We start from the raw sequence: 23,899 nt of genomic DNA, 5'->3' as shown, positions 1-23,899 counted from the left end.
TTCAGATAAAACAAACAGAAGTTCGTTGCAGGGCTTTCTCACAGCTGAATTGAATTATCTTAGGTAAGACTTTTCAAACTGAGAGAAGTATGCCGTTCACTCAGCAAGGGAGGGGAGAAATATTTCTTCTTCTTAAGCTGCTTTTTCTGATGACTGTCTTGCAGTTAATAAAAATCCCATAGGAGGACTTAACTTCTTATTTGAAGCACACACAAAAACTAAACAAAACAAAGAAATGGAAGCATTTCTAAAAGCTTATTCTATTTGGAAATTTGAATTTCAGATGTATGCTGATTGGCACACAGGTACAAATAGCATAGTGGTACAAATTTTAGAATGATGTTTCAAATCGCCTCAAATAGTAATATTCTTTGTTTATGTGTGATAACATTCCTTGACCCTTTGTATTCTGTGTAACATACTTACAGTTAAAAAACAAAATATAGAGTTAAATCATATTGAAAGAGTGAGATGATATAGCAATGGGATACCTATTTAAATTTTAATCATATGCAGTAAAATAACTTGTTTCAATAGAAATAAAAAGAAATAATTTATTTCAATAAAGGACAAAAAGAAAGGAATCAAGAAATTATGTAAGAATGTGAGGGAAAGGGGCGCCTAGGTGGCTCAGTCCTTGGGCGTCTGCCTTCGGCTCAGGGCGTGATCCCGGCATTATGGGATCGATCCCCACATCAGGCTTCTCTGCTGGGAGCCTGCTTCTTCCTCTCCCACTCCCCCTGCTTGTGTTCCCTCTCTCTCTGGCTGTCTATCTCTGTCAAAAAACACATAAAATCTTTTAAAAAAAAATAAAGGAAACCAAAATTAGATTAGCAATTACACCTAAATTCATTGCAAATATATTATGAACAAGCATTAACACTCACCTTTAAAAGTTTAAGAAAGTCATTCATTCATTCATTCGATAATCTTGTGTGTACCCAGAAAAAAAAAATTAGGAATCCAAAGACAGCACATAACAAATGAATCAGCATATAGTAAAAGGGAGGTGGAAGAGCAGTGAAAAATAAACAGTAAAGACTGCAGATAAAAAGTAATCAAACATAAGAATAAATGTATATATTTTATTTTCTCATGTACACATTTGCGACCTATTCATGAGCCAAAAATTTAAACCAAAGTTATCTAATTGCTGAGGAGAAAGAAAAAAAAAGTATTATTAGTTACATAATTTAGTATCCCCAATATTAAAAACAGAAAATCATCAAGTGCCCAGGAAAGTTGCATCTATTCAACTATTCTTGGATTATGTTATGGATTGCTCTGTAATAATAATAAAAAGTATCCTTAATTATTATTCTTAAAATAGGCATAAATATTAAGCAGAGCTATTTCTTATAGCAGTCATCAAACAATATAGTCCAAATATATCACTTTATTGGGATCTGGTTAGATCCAAGAATATTTTTTAAGTATTTGGAAATTTGGCTGGAGTTTTTTAATTTGATTTTATTCACTTAAAAAATTTTATCTGTATTGAATTGTGAATATACATTTGAGAGTTAATTAACTGAGGAAGGCCAATATCTAGATTGCGAGTAGAATTTCCTTGACTATAATTTGGACTCCTATGTTTTAGGAAACAATTGACCTGGGATTGAATTTTCACTGATCCCAGCAACAGAAAGTGACTGGAATTTGGCCTCTGGAATCAGTCAAAAAGAGACTTCATGTCATGGACATGCCACTCTTAAAAACACAACATGATTTGAAACTGTTTCAATACAGAGTTAAATGAGCAGTAGAAACTCCACAGTTATGGCATGGTCAATATACTTTTAACATGAAAAAGAAAATCCAGACAGAAAAAGATGTTCACTACCGCCAAAGTACATTCTCTGTAAGGGAGCATCCAGCATTGTGCAATAGTATTTCTTGATATACCATTTATAATTTTGCTGAAAATTACCCACATAATTGAGTTAACTTGCTTTGATAATTTAAAAAATGAAGAACACTGGTTGTTTTCTGTCAGCTCATTCCTCTTTCTTCCTTTTTGATTGCCCTTGAGTATTCTCTTCTCTTCTCCCCTACTTTCCTCTCCAGTACTTTCCTTTCCTTTCCTTTGAAATGATCATTTGGATGTTTTGTTTTTTAAGATGCCTGATACAAAATGCCAAAACAAAACAAAACAAACAAAACCTAAATTAAAGCTAATTAGTTTAATTGCTTATGCAGGAATTCTTGTTTGAGATAGTAAAATTATATCATTTACAAATATTAACAGGTATGTCTTTTGGTTCTCTATCTTAAGAGGATAACAATGTATACAAAACTTTTACCAGATTATTTAGGAAAACCAAAACAATGAACCCAGAGTGGGCCTCTAACTTTATTTTATTTTAAATAACATTTTTAGCTCTATTTTTTTAAAAGATTTTATTTATTTATTTGACAGAGATAGAGACAGCCAGCTAGAGAGGGAACACAAGCAGGGGGAGTGGGAGAGGAAGAATCAGGCTCATAGCGGAGGAGCCTGATGTGGGGCTCGATCCCGGAACGCCGGGATCACGCCCTGAGCCGAAGGCAGACACTTAACCGCTGTGCCACCCAGGTGCCCCTTTAAATAATACTTACAAAATATTATTAGAGTCACCCCCTCACCACCACCAACACACACAGATACAAACAGCAGAAAAATAATCTGAGTTAGATTAGGGATCCAATTTCTGGTTCACTGTTTAGTGTGTCTATAATTCTAGAGAAATTATTTATCTTCTCCAAGCATTAGTCTCTTTATTGATAAAATAATAGTATCTTTCTTACAGAATTGTGTGAGGATTATTTAGTGACATGATCCATATAAAATACTTAGTTTAATGCCTGGATATATAGTATATACTTTAGAAATGTCAATTACTAATAATAATATCACTACTACTACAAATTAAAACTATGTATAATTGCACCATTTTTGTAGTGTGGCATATGTCCTTCTACATTTATTCTATCAATACCAAACATATTAGCTATTCCTGCTGAATATACACATTTTCAATGTGCATTTATTGTGACTATTTATATTTGGCAATTGTGACTATTGTGAATATGTGAATAACCAAATCATTCTTGATGCCAATATGACATTTAATGGCATGATAGCTTTCCATTATAATGATTCTTAATAACTTTTACATTTTTTCCCCAAGTTATCTCTCTTAAGCATAATGTTGCTATGGACATACTAAGGCACACATCCTTTTATTAACATCTCTTTCTTTTTTCCCTTAAAATCCAACATTACAACTGGACTGCTCAATGAAAAGTTGGGTGCATATGTAAAACTCTAAATAAGTAGAATCACCACTTTCCAGAAAGATTTTTTTTTAAAGATTTTATTTATTTATTTGACAGAGATAGAGACAGCCAGTGAGAGAGGGAACACAAGCAGGGGGAGTGGGAGAGGAAGAAGCAGGCTCCCAGCGGAGGAGCCCGATGTGGGGCTCGATCCCATAATGCTGGGATCACACCCTGAACCGAAGGCAAACGCTTAACCGCTGTGCCACCCAGGTGCCCCTCCAGAAAGATTTTTAAAACATATAATCTTATCAAGATTTTACTGGAATTTCCATTCCAAAATCTTGCTACCAAAAGGAGTTTCATTACATTTAGACTACAGTAATATAATAGATTAAAAATATTTCATTATCATTTTGATATACTTTATTATTATGATTCAATATTTCATATGTTCATTGACAGTTTTTCCTGTATGAACTGCCTGATTGTAATTCTTTGTCATTTTATGTTGGTAATGTTGTTTTCACTTTAGAATTTTCTAAAAATGTCCTATGAGTTTGTGTAGGCATTTGTAACAATTTTTGAATTTGTTATTTACTGTTTTTGATGAAAATAAACCTTACTTTAATGTACACTATACCAATCATCTTTTGCATAATTTATTTCTGATGTTAGTATTGTATTTATAGATGACTTATATAACACACAATCATATATTCACCTATATTTTCTCCTAGTTTCATCTAATTTTAATTTAATTCTTTAATTCATAATACATAATTGGGGAATCTCTATTGTTTGGAAATAGGGTAGCTAATTATAACAGATACATTTGTTTTAAAAAATTGATTTTTTCTGGGTCACCTGAGTGGCTAGTCGGTTAAGCGTTGGCCTTTGGCTCAGGTCATGATCCTTGGGTCCTGGAATTGAGCCCTGCATCAGGCTCACTGCTCAGCAAGGGGCCAGCTTCTACCTCTTCCTTGGTCTCCTGGCTTGTGCTCTTACTCTCTCTCTCTGTCAAATAAATGAAAAAATCTTTAAAAAAAATTCATTTGTTCTTCAACGATTTAGGAATTCATGATAGTCTAAATGCATATACGAATATGGGTCCGTTTTTGAACTCATATTTCATTCCACTGGCTGTTTGTACATTCTTTTTTTAAAATAATTTTTTATTACGTTATGTTAGTCACCATAAAGTATATCCTTAATTTTTGATGTAGTGTTCCATGATTCATTATTTGCGTATAACACCCAGTGCACCATGCAATATGTGCCCTCCTTGATACCCATCACCAGCCTATCCCAATCCCCCACCCCCTCCCCTCTGAAGCCCTCAGTTTGTTTCCCAGAGTCCATAGTCTCTCATGATTCATTCCCCCTTCTGTTTTCCCACGCTTCATTCTTCCCTTCCTTCTCCTACTGATCTTCCTGCTATTACTTAAGTTCCATAAATGAGTGATACCATATGATCATTGTCTTTCTCTGCTTGACTTATTTCGCTTAGCATAATCTCCTCCAGTCCCGTCCATGTTGCTGCAAATGTTGGGTAATCATTCTTTCTGATGGCTGAGTAATATTCCATTGTATATATGGACCACAACTTCTTAATCCAGTCATCTGTTGAAGGGCATCTCGGCTCCTTCCACAATTTAGCTATTGCGGAAAATGTTGCTATGAACATTGGGGTGCATATGGCCCTTCTCTTCACTACGTTTGTATCTTTGGGGTAAATACCCAGTAGTGCAATGGCTGGATCATAGGGTAGCTCAATTTTTAACTTCTTAAGGGACCTCCACACTGTTCTCCAAAGTGGCTGTACCAACTTGCATTCCCACCAACAGTGTAAGAGGGATCCCCTCTCTCCACATCCGCTCCAACATTTGTTGTTTCCTGCCTTGTCAATTTTTGCCATTCTAACTGGTGTAAGGTGGTATCTCAAGGTGGTTTTGATTTGAATTTCCCTGATGACTAATGATTTTGAACATTTTTTCATGTGTCTGTTAGCCATTTGTATGTCTTCATTGGAAAAGTGTCTGTTCATATCTTCTGCCCATTTTTAAAATTTGATTATTTGTTTCCCATGTATTGAGTTTGAGAAATTCTTTGTAGATCTTGGATACTAGTCTTTATCTGTAGTGTCATTTGCAAATATCTTCTCCTATTCCGTGGGCTGCCTCTTAGTTTTTTTGAGTGTTGCCTTGGCTGTGCAAAAGCTTTTTATCTTGATGAAGTCCCACAAGTTCATTTTTTCTTTTGTTACTTTTGCCTTTGGAGATGTGTCATGAAAAAAGTTGCTGTGGCTGCTGTCAAAGAGGTTGCTGCCTATGTTCTCCTCTAGGATTTTGATGGATTCCTGTCTCACATCGAGGTCTTTCATTCATTTGGAGTTTATCTTTGTGTATGATGTGAGAGAGTGGTCAAGTTTCATTCTTTTTCATATAGCTGTCCAATTTTCCCAGCACTATTTTTTGAAGAGACTGTCTTTTTTCCACTGGATATTTTTTACTGCTTTGTGAAAGATTAGTTGCCCAAAGAGCCGAGGGTCCATTTCTGGGTTCTCTATTCTGTTCATTGGTCTATGTGTCTGTTTTTGTGCCAGTACCATGCTGTCTTCGTGATCACAGCTTTGTAATACAACTTTAAATCCGGCAATGTGATACCCCCAGCTTTGTTTTTCCTTTTCAACAATTCCTTGGACATTCAGGGCCTTTTCTGGTTCCACATAAACTTAAGGGCTGTTTGCTCCAGCTCTTTGAAAAATGTCATTGGTATTTCAATCAGGATGGCATTGAAAGTGTAGATTGCTCTGGGTAGCGTGGACATTTTAACTATGTTTATTCTTCCGATCCATGAGCATGGAATATTTTTCCATCTTTTTGTGTCTTCTTCAATGTCTTTCAAGAGTGATCTGTAGATCCTTTACCTCTCTGATTAAGTTAATTCCAAGATAACGTATGATTTTTGGTGCTATTGTAAATGGAATGGATTCCCTAATTTCTCTTTCTTCAGTCTCATTGTTCATGTATAGAAATGCAACTGATTTCTGAGCATTGATTTTGTATCCCGCCACATTACTGAATTGCTATATAAATTCTACTAGTTTGGGGATGGAGTCTTTTGTGTTTTCCATATAGAGTATCATGTCATCTGTGAAAAGAGACATTTTGACTTCTTCTTTGCCGATTTGGGTACCTTTTATCCCTTTTTGTTGTCTGATTGCTGTTGCAAGGACTTCTAGTACTATGTTGAATAATAGTGGTGAGAGTGGGCATCCTTGTCGTGCTCCTGATCTTAAGGGAAAGGCTTTCAGCTTTTCCCCATTGAGAATGGTATTCGCTGTAGGCTTTTCATAGATGATTTTTATGAAATTGAGGAATGTACCCTCTTTCCCTATACTCTAAACAGTTTTAATCAGGAAATGATGCCATATTTTGTCAAATGCTTTTTCTGCATCAGTTGAGAGGATCATATGGTTCTTGACTCTTTTCTTGTTGATATGATCTATCACACTGATCGATTTGCGAATGTTGAACCACTCTTGCCTCCCAGGGATGACTCCCACTTGGCCTTGGTGGATAATCCTTTTAATGTACTGTTGGATCCTATTAGCTAGGATTTTGTTGAGAATTTTGGCATCCATATTCATCAGGGATATCAGTCTGTAATTCTTTTTGATGGGGTCTTTGTCTGGTTTGGGGATCAAGGTAATACTGGCCTCATAGAATGAGCTTGGTAGTTTTCCTTCTGTTTCTATTTTTTGAAATAGCTTTAGGAGAATAGGTATTATTTCTTCTTTGAATGTTTGGTAGAATTCTGCGGGATCCGTCAGTCCCTAGACTCCTATTTTTGGGAAAGATTTAGATCACTGCTTCAACTTCTTCAAAATTATACGGTCTCTTTAAATAATCAATTTCTTCCTGTTTCAGTCTTGGTAGTTTATAGGTTTCCAGGAAGGCATCCATTTCTTCCAGGTTGTTTAATTTATTGGCATAAAGCTGTTGATAAAAGTTTCTAATGATCCTTCCTATTTCATTGGTGTTGGTCGTAATCTCTCCCCTTTCATTCATAATTTTATTAATTTGGGTCTTTTCTCTATTCTTTTGAATAAGTCTGGCCAGTGGCTTATCAATCTTATTTATTCTTTCAAAGAAACAGCTTCTAGTTCTGTCAATGTGCTCTACTATGCTCCTGGTTTCTAATTCATTGATCTCTGCTCTAATCTTGATCAACTGCCTTCTTGTGCGTGGGTTAGGCCTGCTCTTCTTCCAGCTCCAGCTTCTTGAGGTAAGAATATAAAAACTGCATTTTAGATTGTTCTATTCTTTTGAGTGAGGCTTGGATGGCTATGTATTTCCCCCTTAGGACTGCCTTTGCAGTGTCCCATAGGTTTGGATCAATGTGTTTTCGTTTTCATTGGTCTCCAAAAATTGCTTAATCTCCTTCTTAATTCTCTGGTTTACCCAATCATTCTTGAGCAGGATGGTTCTTAGTTTCCAAGTGTTTGAGTTTCTTCCAAATTTTTCCTTGTGATTGAGTTCCAATTTCAAAGCATTGTGGTCTGAGAATATTCAGGGAATAATCTCAGTCTTTTGGTATTGGTTGAGACCTGTTTTGTGACCCAGTATATGGTCTATAATGGAGAAAGTTTCATGTGCATTTGAAAAGAATAAGTGTTCTGTTGTTCTGGGGTGTGGTGTTTTGTATATATCTATGAGGTCCATCTGGTCCAGTATGTCATTCAAAGCTCTTGCTTCTTTGTTGATTTTCTGCTTAGGTAATCTGTCTATTGCTTATAGTGGAGTGTTGCGGTCCCCTACTATTAACGTATTATTTTTTATATGTCTCTTTATTTTGGTTAAGATTTGGCTTGTGTATCTAGCTGCTCCCCTGTTGGGGGCATAGATGTTTATAATTGTCATATCCACTTGTTGGATACATCCTTTAAGAATAATATAGTGTCCTTCTGACTACAGTCAGACTACAGTCTTAAGTTTAAAATCTAATCTGTTTGATATGAAAATTGCTACCCCAGCTTTCTCTTGAGGTCCATTGGCATGAAAAATGGTTTTCCACCTCTTCACCTTCAGTCTGAATGTATCTTTAGCTTCAAGATGAGTCTCTTGTAGACAGCCAATGGATGGGTCATGTCTTTTTATCCAATCTGCAAACCTGTGCTGTTTTATGGGGGCATTTAGGCCATTCACATTGAGAGTGATTATTGAAAGATATGATTTTAATGATGTCATGTTGCCTGTGAAGTCTTTGTTTCTATAGATTGTAAATTTCTCTTGCTGTATCACTCTTGGGGCCTTTTTACTTTTATAGAACCCCCCTTAATATCTCCTATAGGGCTGGTTTGGTGATTACGAATTCCTTCCGTTTGTGCCAATCCTGGAAGGTCCTTATGTCTCTATCAATTCTGAATGACAGCCTTGCTGGATAAAAGATCCTTGGCTGCATGTTCTTCTCAGATAGAGCTTTGAAAATACCCTGCCAACCCTTCCTAGGTCTCTGCAGACCAGTCTGACTTTATTCTGATATTTTTCCCTGTGTACATAAGGATTTTCTCCCCCCTGGCTGCTTTCAATACTGTATCCTTGGATCTATTATTTGCGAATTGCACTATGAGAAGACGTGGTGTAGGTCTGTTGTCATTGACCTTGGGAGGGGTCCTCTCTTCCTCTTGGACACGAATGCTTGTTTCCTTTGCCAGATTAGGGCTTGTTTCCTTTGCCAGATTAGGGAAGTTCTCAGCTAAAATTTGTTCAAATATCTCTTCTAGATGTCTCTCTTTCTCCACCCCCTCTGGGATGATGATAATTCTGACATTGGACTGTTTCTTTGAGTCAGTAATCTGTAATCTACATTCTTGAGATTGGATTTTTTTTTTGAGCCAAGTTTCTGTTTTAACTTTCTCTTTTACCATCCCATCCTCCAATTCACTAATTCGTTCTTCTGCCTCATTTACCCTGGCCATCAGAGCGTCTGGTTTAGACTGTATTTGATTCCTAGCATTTTTAATTTCTGAGAGATTTACTCTCATTTCTGCCCTTAGAGATTCTATATTCTCATTAATATTTCTGTTAATATTTTTTTCAAGCCTACAGATCATCTTGACCATTGTTACTCTGAACTCCATTGCTGACAATTTGGTTATATCCATATCCATCAGTTCTGTGGCACAGGCCATAGTCTCTGTGTCCTTTCTTTGCTGAGGGTTCCTCCTCCTCATCATTCTGATGAGGATAGGTTGCAGGGATGTCCAGAGCTCAAATTATTGCCCAGGACCCAGGCAGTGTGCACTTGTTTTATAGGGACCTCAGGCATGTGGGCTTCTTGTTTTTTCAGTCTGACTTCTGGGGAAGGGGCCTGCCTCGCTGATACTCAGGCAACCCTGTTTGGGTAAAGTTGTCCCATCCCTTGTGAAGGGGGATGAGGATGGGCACAATGTGAACTGATATTTCTGGGCTTTTGTTCTCTGGGAGCTTTCCCTGGCAGTTTTCTGTGACTCTTCTGAGAGTCAGAGCAGCAGTGGCCATATCCTAGCCTCTGTTTCAGAACAGAGAGATCGCAGTCCACTCTCCACTGAGCTCTCTTGGCCACTTTAACTCTGTTTCTGTCGGTGCTGCTAAAAACCCTGCAGTGTCCTGGGTTGTGCACCCCACAGCTGCTCTCCCAGCCCTCGCTTCCAGGGCTAGCACATCTCTGTCCTTTGTGCTTCTAACCCCACCAGCCACCCCCAGTGCTTCTAACCCCACCTCCAGAACTCCCTGTTTCAGTGTGGTTCATGCGTGCTTTGGAGCACTGGTTTTCCCTCTGATTGCCCACACGCTATTGAGCTCCTGGTTTCAGTCAAGTTCAATTGTGTGCTCCGGAGCTCCGGTTTTCAGTTTGGACATGCACGTGCTCCTGAACCACTGGTTTCAGTCAGGTTCCAGTGAGTGCACTGGAGCTCCAGTTTTTAGTCTGGTCATGCGTGTTCCCAGGCTCATGTTCTCAGTCTGCTTTCTTGCTGGTGCCAGTCCATGAGTCCGGCCCGCTCCCCAGTGCAGGTGGCTACTACTTCCCAGTGCCTGAGCTTGGTGGCTCCCTCTCCCTTCTGTTTAATCTTCCGATATCTATGCAGGGATTCACAGCTCCCCGCATTGTACCTCAATACTCAGCGCTGGAGATGTTCATTTGTAGAGATCGAGATGTATCTTCGTGCATCTCAGGCTGATTCCATGGGTGTTCAGGGTGGTCTGGTAGATATCCTGCTCGATTTAGGGGACCAGCTGTAAAAGGGGTCACCTACTCTTCTGCCATCTTTTTCCCTTCCCTCTGGCTTTCTTTTGACATCCATTTGCATGTTAAACATCTCTCCATCCCCTCACTTTCCATTCATAGGTATTTTTAGGTCTAAAATGAGTCTCTTGTCAGCAGCATATAGATGGGTCTTGTGTTCTTATCTATTCTGACACCCTATTATCTTTTGATTGGAGCATGTAGTCCACTTACATTCAGAGTAATTATTGATATATATGTATTTAGTGCCATTTAATAACTGGTTTTGTCATTGTTTCTGGAGATTCTCTCTGTTCCTTTTTTGTCTTTGTCACTTTCAGTCTTTCCTTTTCACTCAAAGAATCTCCTTTATTTTTAAAGATTTTATTTATTTATTTATTTGACAGAGATGAGAGAGAGAAGATGAGCAGGGGGGAAGGGCAGAGGCGAAGGGAGAAGCAGGCTTGCTGCTGAGCAGGAAACCTGATGTGGGTCTTGATTCCAGGGCCCTGAGATCATGACTTGAGCCAAAGGCAGAAGCTTAATCAACTGAACCACCCAGGAAACTCCCCTTTAATATTTCTTGCAAGGCTGGTTCAGTGGTCACTGACTCCTTTTGTTTTTGTTTTCTGGGAAACTCTATTTTTTCTTCTATTTGGAATGATAGCCTTGCTGGATAGAGTATTTTTGGCTGCAAATTTTTCCCATTCAGGAATTTCAATTATCATGACACTCCCTTCTGGCTTGCCATGTTTCTCTTGAGAAATCTAAAGCTAGTCTTTAGGCTTACCCTTATAAGTTAAGGACTTTTTTTCTTGCTTCTTTTAAGGTTTTTTGTTTGTTTGTTTGTTTTCACTATATTTTGTGAATTTAATTACAATATGTCTTGGTGTTAGCTTGTTTTTGTTGATTTTGATGAGAGTTCTCTGTACCTCCTGGATCTGGATATCTGTTTCCTTCCCCAGATTAGGAAATTTTTCAACTATTATTTCTTCAAATAAAATTTCTGCCCCTTTTTCTCTCTTCTTCTTCTTCTGGGACTCCTATAATATGAATGTTATTACTTTTGATAGAATCACCGAGTTCCCAAATTCTATTCTCATGTTTCATAGTTCTTTTTTTCTCTTCTGTTCAGCTTCATTACTTTCCATTATTTTGTCTTCTAGATCACCAATTCATTCGTCTGCTCCTTCCAGCCTGCTGTCCATTGCATCAAGCCTGTTTCCAATCTTGTTTACTACACTCTTCATCACTGATTCTTTTTTAACTCTTTTATCTCTCTAGTAGGGGTCTCCCTGATGTCTTCTATTCTTTTCTGAAGCTCAGTTAGTATCTTTATGATTGCTACTTTAAATTCTCCATTAGACACGTTACTTCTATCTGTTTCACTTAAATCTTTTGAGGTACCTTATCTTAGTCTTTCATTTGGTTAAACTCCTCCATCTTTGCATTTTGTTTTAAATCTCTGCCTTCTATGTGGCCTCTTATCTCCCGTTCATTGTGTAGTTTGTTCTGTCAGTCTTCTGGTTGATTTCTGTGGTATTTAGGATGATTTGAAGTCATGTGCTTGTGTCTGTGGGATCAGAAAAGCCTAGGGGCCTCTTACTCTGCTACTATCTTCCTCTCTTTCCTACCAGATTCACTCCTAAACTGTGCCCAGAAACATATACCATTGCTGAGTCTTATATTTTGCTTCAGGAACTCCTCTTTGGTTGTAATTTAAGAAATATTTGTGAATGAACCTAGTTTGAGAAATGCATTATGAATTTGTTAAATGAAAATTTTATAATAATAACATACAGTGAGAGCATTATGATTTGGAACAGCACCAGAATTGGCAAGAGAAGCAGTTTTTGAATAAGAATTCTAACAATATTTTATTATGCCAAAAATTTTTTTGTCTTTTTTTTTTCACTTGTCTCATAAAGAATAGTGTTTCTTGGAAATTTTATCATTGATTATAAATGTATTCTATCTAGGTACAAGTACACAACCCTCACATCAAATTAACTTTATGGAATTGTTAAACGAGTGCCTTTACAATGAGTAAACTGATTAAAATAATAATATGACAAAGAAATAATTGTGAATGTCAAAATGTGTTGATAAGAAAATAATTTATCATTTTATAATTTTATAATTTTTGGCAAATGCAGAAAAGTAATGTGGTTCATAAAAACTACCCATAACCCTAACTCCTAGATATGACTTTTATTGAATCTATGACATTTCAATGTAGGTTTATACAGCTATTTATATCTCCATTCTTCTATCCCACTTCATTTGGATTATTTCCATTTTTTAAAATTAATGATAAATAACAGTATAGGAAAATTATTGTACAAAAATATTTGATCACATAAATAATTATAAAATATATATCATTTTAAAAATAAAATCATTTTCCCATAGAAATGCTAGACTTTATAAATACTAAAGCTAATGAAACTTAAACAAAGTAAAGATTAGTTTCTGGTAATACTCTAAGAGGTGAACCTAAATTGAGATTTAAACAAGTTTAATTATCAACTGAAAAATTTTAAATTATCATCTAGTTTTATTGTCTGAGTTTTGAGTGATAAGTTGTTTATGAAAATATGATTCTATTATTGACCAAAGGCTTAAAAAGATTTAGTACCTAGTTAATGGAACATTTCTGATATAGTCATAATGTCTCTCACATATTAGGTAACCTCCATTTTTCCATATGAATTGTTTTTAAAATTGTTGAGGGATGGAAAATTACTATGAGAGGGTGATTCTGTAAACCAACTGTGCTTTTCATCTATAGTAAGATACTTGTTCACATCTAATAACTACTCATCTCTTTTTATAGACCTCATGTACAGATTCATCAAAGTTATGACAACCTAGATGGGACTAAAAGCCACAAAGAGTCACATTAGAGACTTTAGGAAAAAATGTAAACGATTGAAAAGTCCTATTTTTGTATTTTAATTCATGGAAGCATTGAAAATGCATTGAAAGCATTTTATTCCTGTACAGAATAATGTTTAAATAGTTCTTTTTCCAGATGTACACAAAAATTGGTGTGGTAAGTATGAATCTTAGGTCACAAAATAAAGTTGACATATAATGTAATTACCATTTTGTATTACTATTTCAAATGCTCATTCTTTTAGATGGTGAAAACTTCTTATAAAACAATTGGGGGAGGTTTCCCTCAGGTTGTTCGTCTAAGGTTGTCTTTAAATTTCATAGTATTTTAAAACTGAAGTTTTGGGGACAAAATCAAGAAAAAGAATGAGAATTGGGATAGGCCAATGGTGGGTATTAAGGAGGGCACGTATTGTACTGGGTGGAGCACTGGGTGTTATATGGAACACTGGGTGTTATATGCAAACAGTGAATCATGGAACACTACATCAAAAACTAATGACGTACTGTATGGTGACTAACATAACATAATAAAAAATTTAAAAAAAAAAAGAATGAGAAAAATTCATTAAGCATTTGCAAAGGAGAATGGGCAATAGGGAGGAATAGGGGAGTGAGTAGGCATTTTCTGAACTTACAGGATACTGCTGCCTGTATTCTCCTTGCTCTGTCCAAAAGACAGAGTCCTTTGTATCATATCCAAGCTGATCTTGAACGTTTGAGAAAACATTTATCTACTTCCCACAACATATATGAATCTTTCAGGGTTATATCAGACCTGACTGCCCCCATAGTGAATGATGAAACAAGTCTCTTCCCCTGCCCCAGTTCTTCCTCTTCCTCCTTGTTTACCAGTTCATCATGGAAAAACTATGGGTTCTTGCAAACTTTCAGATCCATAAACCTACCTAGGAGGTTCTATCATTCTTTTCGATTTCAATTCTAAACTCTGACCAAGACATCTTATAATATATGTATTTTTGTGATTTTTGTAACATGCTATTAATGACAACATGAATAACCAGTTTCATGTGTGTGGGCTCAATATATTGGAAATCCTGTGATCAACTAAATTAATACCCAACCCTAGTCTTATAGATTCCTGAAAAAAAAAGTTAATTCAAACCATTCTGTATGAATATATTTAATGAAGTATCTTATAACTTCTTGTATCTCCCTTAAAGGCATTTCTCTGACTTTTTACAATGTCCAACAGAAGTAGGAAAACATAGAAAGAAATAATTTTTCTTCAAATAGTCTCCATCAGCACCCCTATAAATTTCTAAAGATATGCCCATGCATTTTATTAGTGATTCTCTAAGTGTCTAAAGGTGTCAGCATGATCTAGGGACTTGTTGGAAATTAAAATAAAAATAAAAATAAGCATTTTTTTAAATTAGAAATTAAAAATGTCAGGTACTACCTTAGACCTATTGAATCAGAGAGTCTGGGGGCGGAGCCCAGAAACATGTGGTTTAACAATTTTACCAGGTGATTTTGATGTAGGTGAAGTTTGAGAATCTCAATATTATGTGACTCCTGTTCTTCTCTAAATATGTAACTATTTTTTTTTCCTTTTCTTCTGTCTAGACATAAAGAAAAAAAAGTAAAAAAATATTTTAATCTATGTATCATTTTTAAGAGAAGAGTTATTTAACAAATATGTGATTATGATTTCACAGAGATAGAATTTGAATTCATTTTATGCCACAACTTAATATAGATGCTTCCGCATCACCATGCCTTCAATTTCTATTGCGTTTTTAATTTTTTTTCTTTATGTGCCAACTTTTGCTCCTTTCTCTGGCTTATGATCACATTCCTTGGACATTTGTTCTGCATATTCCCCAAATGTTGGCAGCATTCAAGGCCTATATAGAAAGAGATGTTTTTTCCATCATTTACCCAACCTAATGGGACTATAAGTTAGTGACCTAGTGCCATGAATTTCCCGCTAGGAAAGAAATATTTGGACACTCATATGTTTGGACATATGACTAGGAAAGAAATGTTTGGACACTCATACTGCAATAAGCAGGTAACATTTTCTTAATATTTAATGATCATTAACATAAGTATTATTTCATCTATAATGTTAGTTTTTCTGATCCAACATAAATATGATACCGGAATGCTTGACTTTTTTGATTTACTGTTTTGTCTCATTATTTTTTTTGTAATGATTATTTACCTGTACGTATGTATGTGTGACATTACACACAATACTATTTCTAAGTAATTGAGAATGAGGTAACCAAAACCAAAATTTGTCATCCTTTAATACAGTAAAAATAAAGTCTTAACAGGGTCTGGAGTGACTGAGCCACAAGTAAATTGACTGACATTTCATGTATGTTCACTGTTACATTTTTAAACAGAATAGTCTCATGAGACAGTGTTTTGAAAGGTATAGCTAACCTTGCTTTGCTGACTCTGGACATTGGTAGTCCAATTACAATAACTAGATGGTGTCAAAGAAATTCAAGAAATGTGTGATGATACTAGATAAGCACTTTGAATTGTAACATAGTAGGAGTACAATAAAGAGTATTTGTTAAAGAATAAATGAAGGATTGAAATCTGATGAAGACAAGATACTTTGTGAGTTTATAAAAGTGAACCCATTAAATAAGAACTACATAAATAATATATATTTAAGCATAAAATGCATATAATCAAGAATAATAATCATTAAAATTATGACATTCGTCTTAAGTTCTGCCTCACTAGGCCAATAAAAACAAACAAACAAAAATCCTTGTCTTGTGTGACTAAGTTCTGTTTGGGTTTAGATTTCTTTCATAATAGTATCTGACCCTTAACCCCGAGACTATGTTAGTGTAAGAATTTTAATATTTGTTACTACTGAAAATCAGTGTATTGGGTAGTATATTTATATTGTGGAGTATATTGTACAATATTTTATATTGTAAAATACATTTATATTATGCAGCATAAAAATAATGTGAAATTAACAAGTTAAAATAGTCTTAAATTAGTAATAACTCTAACTCTTTCCTACAACAAGTCGCTGTGCAAATACACACAATTCCAGATTTGATGAATGTTTTTACATGACTTCTTTTAAAATCAAAACTTATCAGTAGTGGAATGTTTTGTTTGTTTGTTTCGATCTTTTGTTTTTATTTTAAGATTGCTTTCCATTTTTATTAATGTGCATGCTCACAGAATATCTATGTGGACGTTTAGTGACTCATTTCCTTGGATGTGTGTTCCCTCCAATGTACCCTACAAAACCTCAGCTGATATTCAAAGATTTGCCAACAAAAGATTTGGCATTCTCTATTCTGACTACTCCTTCCTTTGACAATGTTATTTTCCTGTGATGCATTCTTTCTGATGCTTTGATGGTGAGAACTATGTCCTGCTCTTGGGAGAAGAAAGTCACTTAATGATTAGGAGCTAATCTGAAAATTACTTCTTAGGCTGAGATACAAGCACTAAAATCGGAAAATCTCAACTCAGAGTAGAAAGGGAGATGTTCTCATGACCATTTTTGCATCCAGTTAAATGCAGAATATGTAGTTCATACAATTATAAGTGTGTGGATAGGCAGATGATAGATTTGTTTTAATTTGGCTTGTCAGGTTTTTAAAAATTCTTTTCCATATTTCCCTCTGTTATTAATTATTCTTTCAGAGTATATGATCCTTTTATAAACTCTATGAAAAGAAATCATGATTGAAAAAGTTAAGGTAACAGTGTTTATTTTGCCATGTCTTGAAGGATCGCAATTCATAATCATATAATAAAAGCTCTAAGAAAGTCTGCAGTAAATAGATTTAAACTTTGCATTCTAGAGCTTTTCAAATACTTTTTAATATTTTTCTCTTATTGATTGGGGTACTTTTCAAATCCTTCAAATTTAGTGTCCTGGATGGTTGAGGAACAACAACAAAAACAAACATACAAACACATTACGATATCTTTTTGTCATTCAAATCAGAAAACTTTAAAAAATAATATTAATGATAAGGTTGCACACCTTATTAAACAGCACAAAAAGTGTAATTATGACAACGTATGTAGTTTTAACACTGAGATATAAACTCACGCAAAGTAAAATGTATGCAATATTTCTGCACGATGGATAACAAAACATGGCAGTAGGATTTGCCAAGATTTTTACTTCTAGATACTGTATAACAAATGGTAACAACATCATTTAGAGAATGAGATATTATGTTGCTTTTATGTAAAACATTGGCCCATTAATTTGGTGTCAATTAGTGTTTTTAAAATTTGGTAGAATTATGGGTCTATGGAAAGGGGTCTAGAGAAGGAATATATTTCAAGGGAAATAATTTTTTTATTTCTTTCAAGAGCTTACTAATAAATCACCTTAAAGTATGCATCTAAAGACAACTATTAATTGTTTCTGCCTTATGTTAGTAATTCATTGTCTGGCTCCTCCCACTGGAATGTAAACTCCATCAGGGTAGATTATTTTTGTTTTATTTATAGCAATATTCTAACTGCTGAGACTATTCATGGTAGATAATTGGCTTACAGTAAATACTTGTTGAATCAATGAATTATTGCTATAAAATTAATACTTATTTATTATAAATAGTCTTTTAGCTTTTTTGACTTTTTTGTCCAGCCTTTCCCAGTCTTCCTTTCCCAAACTGAATCCCTTGTAGATTTGGAGTTGTACTCAGTGAACTGCAAATTTAAGGTACTTTTTCTGAAACTATGGTCTGAAATCATCTGCATGAAATCACCAGAACAGTTGGTTTTAAAATGCCCACACCATACCTACTAAATCATACTCTTTGGTGCTCAGGCCCAAGAATATGAAAAAAGTAAAAAAAAAAAAAAAAAAGAATATGAAAAAAGTACCCCAGACTGATTCTTAAGCACATGAAAACCTGAAAGTCACAGCCTTTGGCAACCCAGCGACTTAAAGGAATTCCGCTCAAGTGCCTCTTGTCTATCCAAGTGAAATGAGTTCCCTTGTACTTAACACAGGCTTTTAGGTAAGTAATGAAAGAACAGTGTTGGATGCTTAAGTCACATTCAGCTATATTGAATGAGTGATTACTGGTGAATCTGAAATCAGACTCCTGGGGAACTTTCATTAAAATCTTCTTTTAATAATAATAGATGTACAAAATTAATGATCAGAAAGAGTATTATTTTGCCTATAATTTCAATAGAGAGGCATATGCAATAATTGGCATCACTTTCAGATTGCTTACAAGCAAGTTATTGCTTCACATATATGCTTACATTAAAAGTACGTAAAATAATTAAAAATGATTTTATTATCGGTCTATCTTTGAATGTGTCTATCAGCAAATAACTCTAGTAGGAAAGTAGTTAAGACTTGTTTTATGAGATATATAACTATATTATATACTTATGTCCCTCTCTACACTTCTATAATTTTTATTGCATAAAAATGTGTATGTAATATGGACAGTGGAACACAGACAACAGCTTTACAATACCCCGACTACAACCCACTGAAGGTCATTAGTTGAAGTTCAAGTTTCTGTCATTGAAAGCCAATATTATCACCTTTTAACACTGTTGACATTTTGGGCCAGATAATTCTATTTTAGAGTGGATTTGGGTGACTGTCTTGTGCATGGAAGGGTGTTTAGCAGCATCCCAAACATGTTCTCACCAGATGCCCGTAGCAAACTTCCCAAGTTGTGACATTTAAAAATGTTTTCAAACATTGCCCAGTGTCCTATGGAGGGCAAAATCATCCCAGTTGAAATCTACTGATCTAAAGGGATCTGAATGGAGCTGAATACTCCCAGGATATCACCTAGGGTGACATTAAACAAATTGATGGGAGCTTATGTTACCTTTTACTTATAAACCTGATTAGTGAAGCCCAAATTATTTGTGCATGAAGTTCCACCAATTGAGTTAAGCATTAATTTAATCGATTCCACCTATTAAGATATATGAGATCTAGGACCATATCTTCTATCACAAATTTAACTGGGAAAGTGATTGTTATCCCACAAATGTATTTTGTACTGTTAGCCAAAGCAGACAATGCTACAAGAACAAGAGTTGTTCATCATCATTATAAATGTTAAAGTGACCTGAATATACTAACCCACACACTATTTCATTTAATTCTATAATAACTGGCAATGGCAGTGAGGCAGTGGTTGTAAGCCAGCAAGTCCTTGGAGAATTGGCATAATAACTGTGATCAAGTTGGCCTCAATACCAGAGGTTTACAAATTAATGGTGAAGGGCGCTTTTTATATTGTCATGGGGCAGGAGCCATCATTAAACAGAATTGCAGTGCAAGTAATACCAGTCACAAGTTCCTGGGATGTTGCTGTATTATCAAAATTGAAGCAATGATTGTCCCTGTAAATGCTTCCAAAGGCTATGTGCAGGATGATTATGGTAGTATATTCCAGCAGCTGCCAAACAGTAAACTCAAGTATGAAATCACTGTATTTAAAAAATATCTTTATGATGAGCACTGGGTGATGTATGTATGTGTTGAATCACTAAATTGTATACCTGAAACCGATATTACACTGTATGTTAACTAACTGGAATTTAAATAAAAACAAAAAATATATCTTTATGAAATGAGGCTTAGCATAGAAATGTTAGCAAAGACATTCCACTTCAATCTGATATTTTATAAACTGGCTGGTTCTTCTTTGAGATTAAACAATATTCAGATTTTGAAGTTAAGTATCACAACAACAAAAGCAATATCTGACAAAAGCAAAGATAATAGCTAATCATAGACTAGTCTCTCTATGTATAGGACACAAAAAAATTTACAAAGCAACAGTTTAAAATCGTTGCCAAACTATGAATAACATAATACTAATACATATTCTGTTGATTTGCACCTTAATTTTTGGCTGGAAACTTTTTAATGGTAACTTCATTGAGGATTAATCTTGATAGAAGTCTATATCTTTACTAAAAAGTGAAAAGTCAGAAAATGAAGATAAAAGACCTTAATAGTATAGTCAAATATTTATATAAAATTTTTTATGTCCCTGGCCATCCTCTATAACATAGTAAAGATTTCAAAACTTATTTGGATAATTTTATGGAGTTATTAACATTTATTAATATGTAGGTGTTAAAAGTAGAGGAAAGACACAAGTGTAACATAAAAAAGCAACAGATTAGAAAACAGAGGTATATATTTTGATGCCATTCTTATATTTAGAAATTTAATTTGATTCAGTTTTCTGACTTCATTTCTTCATTTGTAAAATTGTTTTTTGAGGGGGAAGAGTAAATAACACAATGCATGTAAAGAATCTAACATCTGATATATCACAAACATAACTATGCAATTTATGCTAATTACTATCCTTCCTTCCCTTCAAATAAGAAGATGAAGTCTTATTATGTCCTGGTACATTTCACTGACCTAAAAAGTGATGTGGCAAGACCTTGCTGAGAGGTCAAGTGTCTAGTACTGTACCTGACATGTAATTATTCAATAGCTCTTATCAGAAATAAATAAATGTATTTCGGCAAAAAAAGTAAAATTTAATAACCAGAGAGCGTGCTCACACATTTAATACACATAATTATTACAGCAATTCATTGAGCACAAGCTACACATTCTTCAAAAAGAATGTGCTATTTAAAATTCACAATATTCTCTGGCGTAGAGATTTTCATAATTCTCTTGTTTACAGATGAGGAAACTGAAGCCAAAACTTGCCTAATACCTTTCATCTAACATAAGGGAACCTAGGATTTAAACCCAGGTAAGAGAAGTCACACTCTTATCTACTATGGTACACTCCTCTCTGTTCAAATTTTTAGAGATAACAATTCCTTCTAGTATTGGTAAGAGAACATTGCAAACATATTCAGTATCAATTACATCTCCTTAAGTATGGTCACAAAATGGGTCTTTTTTCACTCACTGTCACTTGATTTAGACAGATAACAACTCTGAGATAATATCCTCACCCTGAGAAGAGTTGTTTTTGAGTTTATCATATGATAGAGCAAAACATTGATTTCTATTCTCTACTGTTGGAGAATTTGGAGATAGACCCCACTGGAATTGTTAGCTGGTTCTCAATGAATGCGTCACATGCATTTTTGTGATACCAATTGAATAGACAAGTTGGCATCATCTTGGCATAAATTTAGTGATTAGGTTATGAAGCTCTAAGTTGTGATGTCTCCTGTGTTACAATGATTGATCAACCTGTTTCTGTACTGCATGCAATGTAGACCTTTGCACTTAGCAAAGATTGCTATGGAACAAGATCCTTCCTTTAACATTGGGATTGTGTAGTCACTACTTGACATTATAAATTCATTCGATGTTGATTAATGTCCAAAAACCAACACAATACCAGGAAATACATGAAGGATATTAAATCACAAAAATGCTTTTGAGTAATAAATTCTTAATTGATTGACAAATTTAAAGTAGCATTGGGGAAAGTCACTTTATATAAGTTTGACAAAATGTTCATCCCACAAAAACTGGATGTAACTATATTAAAAATCTAAGGAAGTGTAAAATTTTTGCTTTTTTTAAAGTTCAAGTTCATTTGTTTGTTTTAATTCTGTTGTATTTGTGTAAGATTAGTGCTGTTGTTTCACAAGGACTCATATTTGTCTTTCAATTAAAACAGTTATTTATGGAAGATAGTGTGTTAGAGTCAGTTAGCTTGAATTCATAATAGTCAGTTAGCTTGAGTTCATAATAGAGTCAGTTAACTTGAGCTCTAATCATAGCTCAGATACTGAATACTTAATGGTATTATTTAGGATAAATCACTTATTGTCTCTGGAGTGCCACTAACTGGAAGATTTAGAGATATGTGTACTGCAAATAATTTCTCTAAATTATAACATAGTAGAATTAATATTTTCCTTTGCGATTTCCACACTTTGCATCTTGTTGCTTAATACTTTTCTATCCTGATAAGATAAAAATTCTCTTTTAAATTTCCTTGCTTTGACTTCACATTTTACTGGAGCTCTGTTTATGAGTTCCCTTATATAATCTATTAGTTTATTTGTCCATCCCTATGTCAATACCATATAGACTTAATGACTTTTTAAAAAAAATTTTTTTGGTCCCTTGTACTTCCATGTACATTTCAGTATTATGTTGTCAAATTCCTCCTGTTAAGAATTCGTCATTTAATCTTATTAAATCTATGGGTCAATTTGAGATTGTCAATTTCAGATTATTGAATCTTCCTGCCTTTGAACATGAATTTTCTCTCCATTTATTTTGATTGCACATTCTCTAATGGGTATTTTCCTTATAATTTTTATTTTAAACATAATTGATATTTTATATTACTTTTTCACATTCATTGTACCTGGTGTTTATAAATCTAATTGATTTTATGTATTTAGCCTACATCCAATAACTTTGCTAAAAGTCATTAAATATAATTCATCTGTATGCCATGATATCAGCTATACAAAAGTTTATTAACACAAACATATTACACATATGTATATATGTGCAATAACATCCATAGACCATATGCATTCATATATGTCAAATATTATGAAATTATTTTTATAGAGTAACTTATATCATAAGTTCAAAACAATATCTATGATTTTTCTTAACTTTTCCTTCATTTATTAACATATTACAATAAAACATGATGACAAATTCTTAGTTTCAAGAATAATGACTAATATTAATATTCAAATAATGCTGTATGAGATCATATGAGGAAAGGATTTTGGTGTGCTGGGTTAGTTGCAGATGACTTAATGGAGGAATTTATACAACAGAGATCTGTCTGAAAGGAATGGATAAGATAAATAAATAAATACAATATTTAAAAAAGGGGGGCCACCTGGGTGGCTCAATCTGTTAAGTATATGCCTTTGGCTCAGGTCATGATTCCAGGGTTATGGGAACGAGCCCTGCATCAGGTTCCCTGCTCCTAGGAAGCCTGCTTCTCCCTTTCCTCTTTGCCTGTGCTCTATCTCACTATCTCTCTCTCCCTCAAATAAATGAATAAAATCTTTAAAAAAAAGGAATGGATAAGGAATTCAAGAGAAGTAAAAAAATATGAGCATATTCTTGCATACATATATACACACATTAATAACATGAATACTCAGTGACATATCATTTTGGTGGAATGGGGTGAATTCTATGAACTTTAAAATAAAGTCCTGCCCAAATATATAACGGGAACTCAACTGAGAATTATTTATTATGAGAAATATAATTTCTTCCTCTTTTTTAAAACCAGTTTGGAAAAATAAACAATGAGAAAGTAGTTTTTGCAATGTTAAAATTTATCTTTACATATACTGAAGCTATTCCTTTGATAGACTCTAGTAATTTTATTTTTATGCTATTTCTAAAGTCACCTTAGAAGCAATAATATAAACTACATTTGTTGCAGATTCCTTATTACTACTAGAGTCAAATTGTTAAGTTGATGCCTTGAATAGACAATTTTCCTGTTCCTATTTTAGTAATCTTAGT

At 34.5% G+C, this 23,899-nt stretch overlaps 1 protein-coding gene across 5 annotated transcripts in view; it reads left to right on the top strand.

The window, feature by feature from the left end:
- The window catches only part of CNTN5 (contactin 5), a 1,325,220-nt gene that overhangs the window by 208,837 nt on the left and 1,092,484 nt on the right, over positions 1–23,899 (top strand). Inside the window, exon 2 of one of the 5 annotated variants that reach the window (XM_045790825.2) lies at positions 21,102–21,173. The exons of the other annotated variants lie outside the window; for them this stretch is intronic. The gene's annotated coding sequence lies outside the window, so the exon portion shown is untranslated. The remainder of the gene's footprint in view (positions 1–21,101; positions 21,174–23,899) is intronic. 5 annotated transcript variants of the gene reach the window in all.

This window comes from Ursus americanus, chromosome 16, assembly GCF_024610735.1.
Source record: "Ursus americanus isolate L20-20 chromosome 16, mUrsAme1.1.p, whole genome shotgun sequence".
NCBI lineage: Eukaryota > Metazoa > Chordata > Mammalia > Carnivora > Ursidae > Ursus > Ursus americanus.
This window is presented reverse-complemented; position numbering and strand designations above follow the sequence as displayed.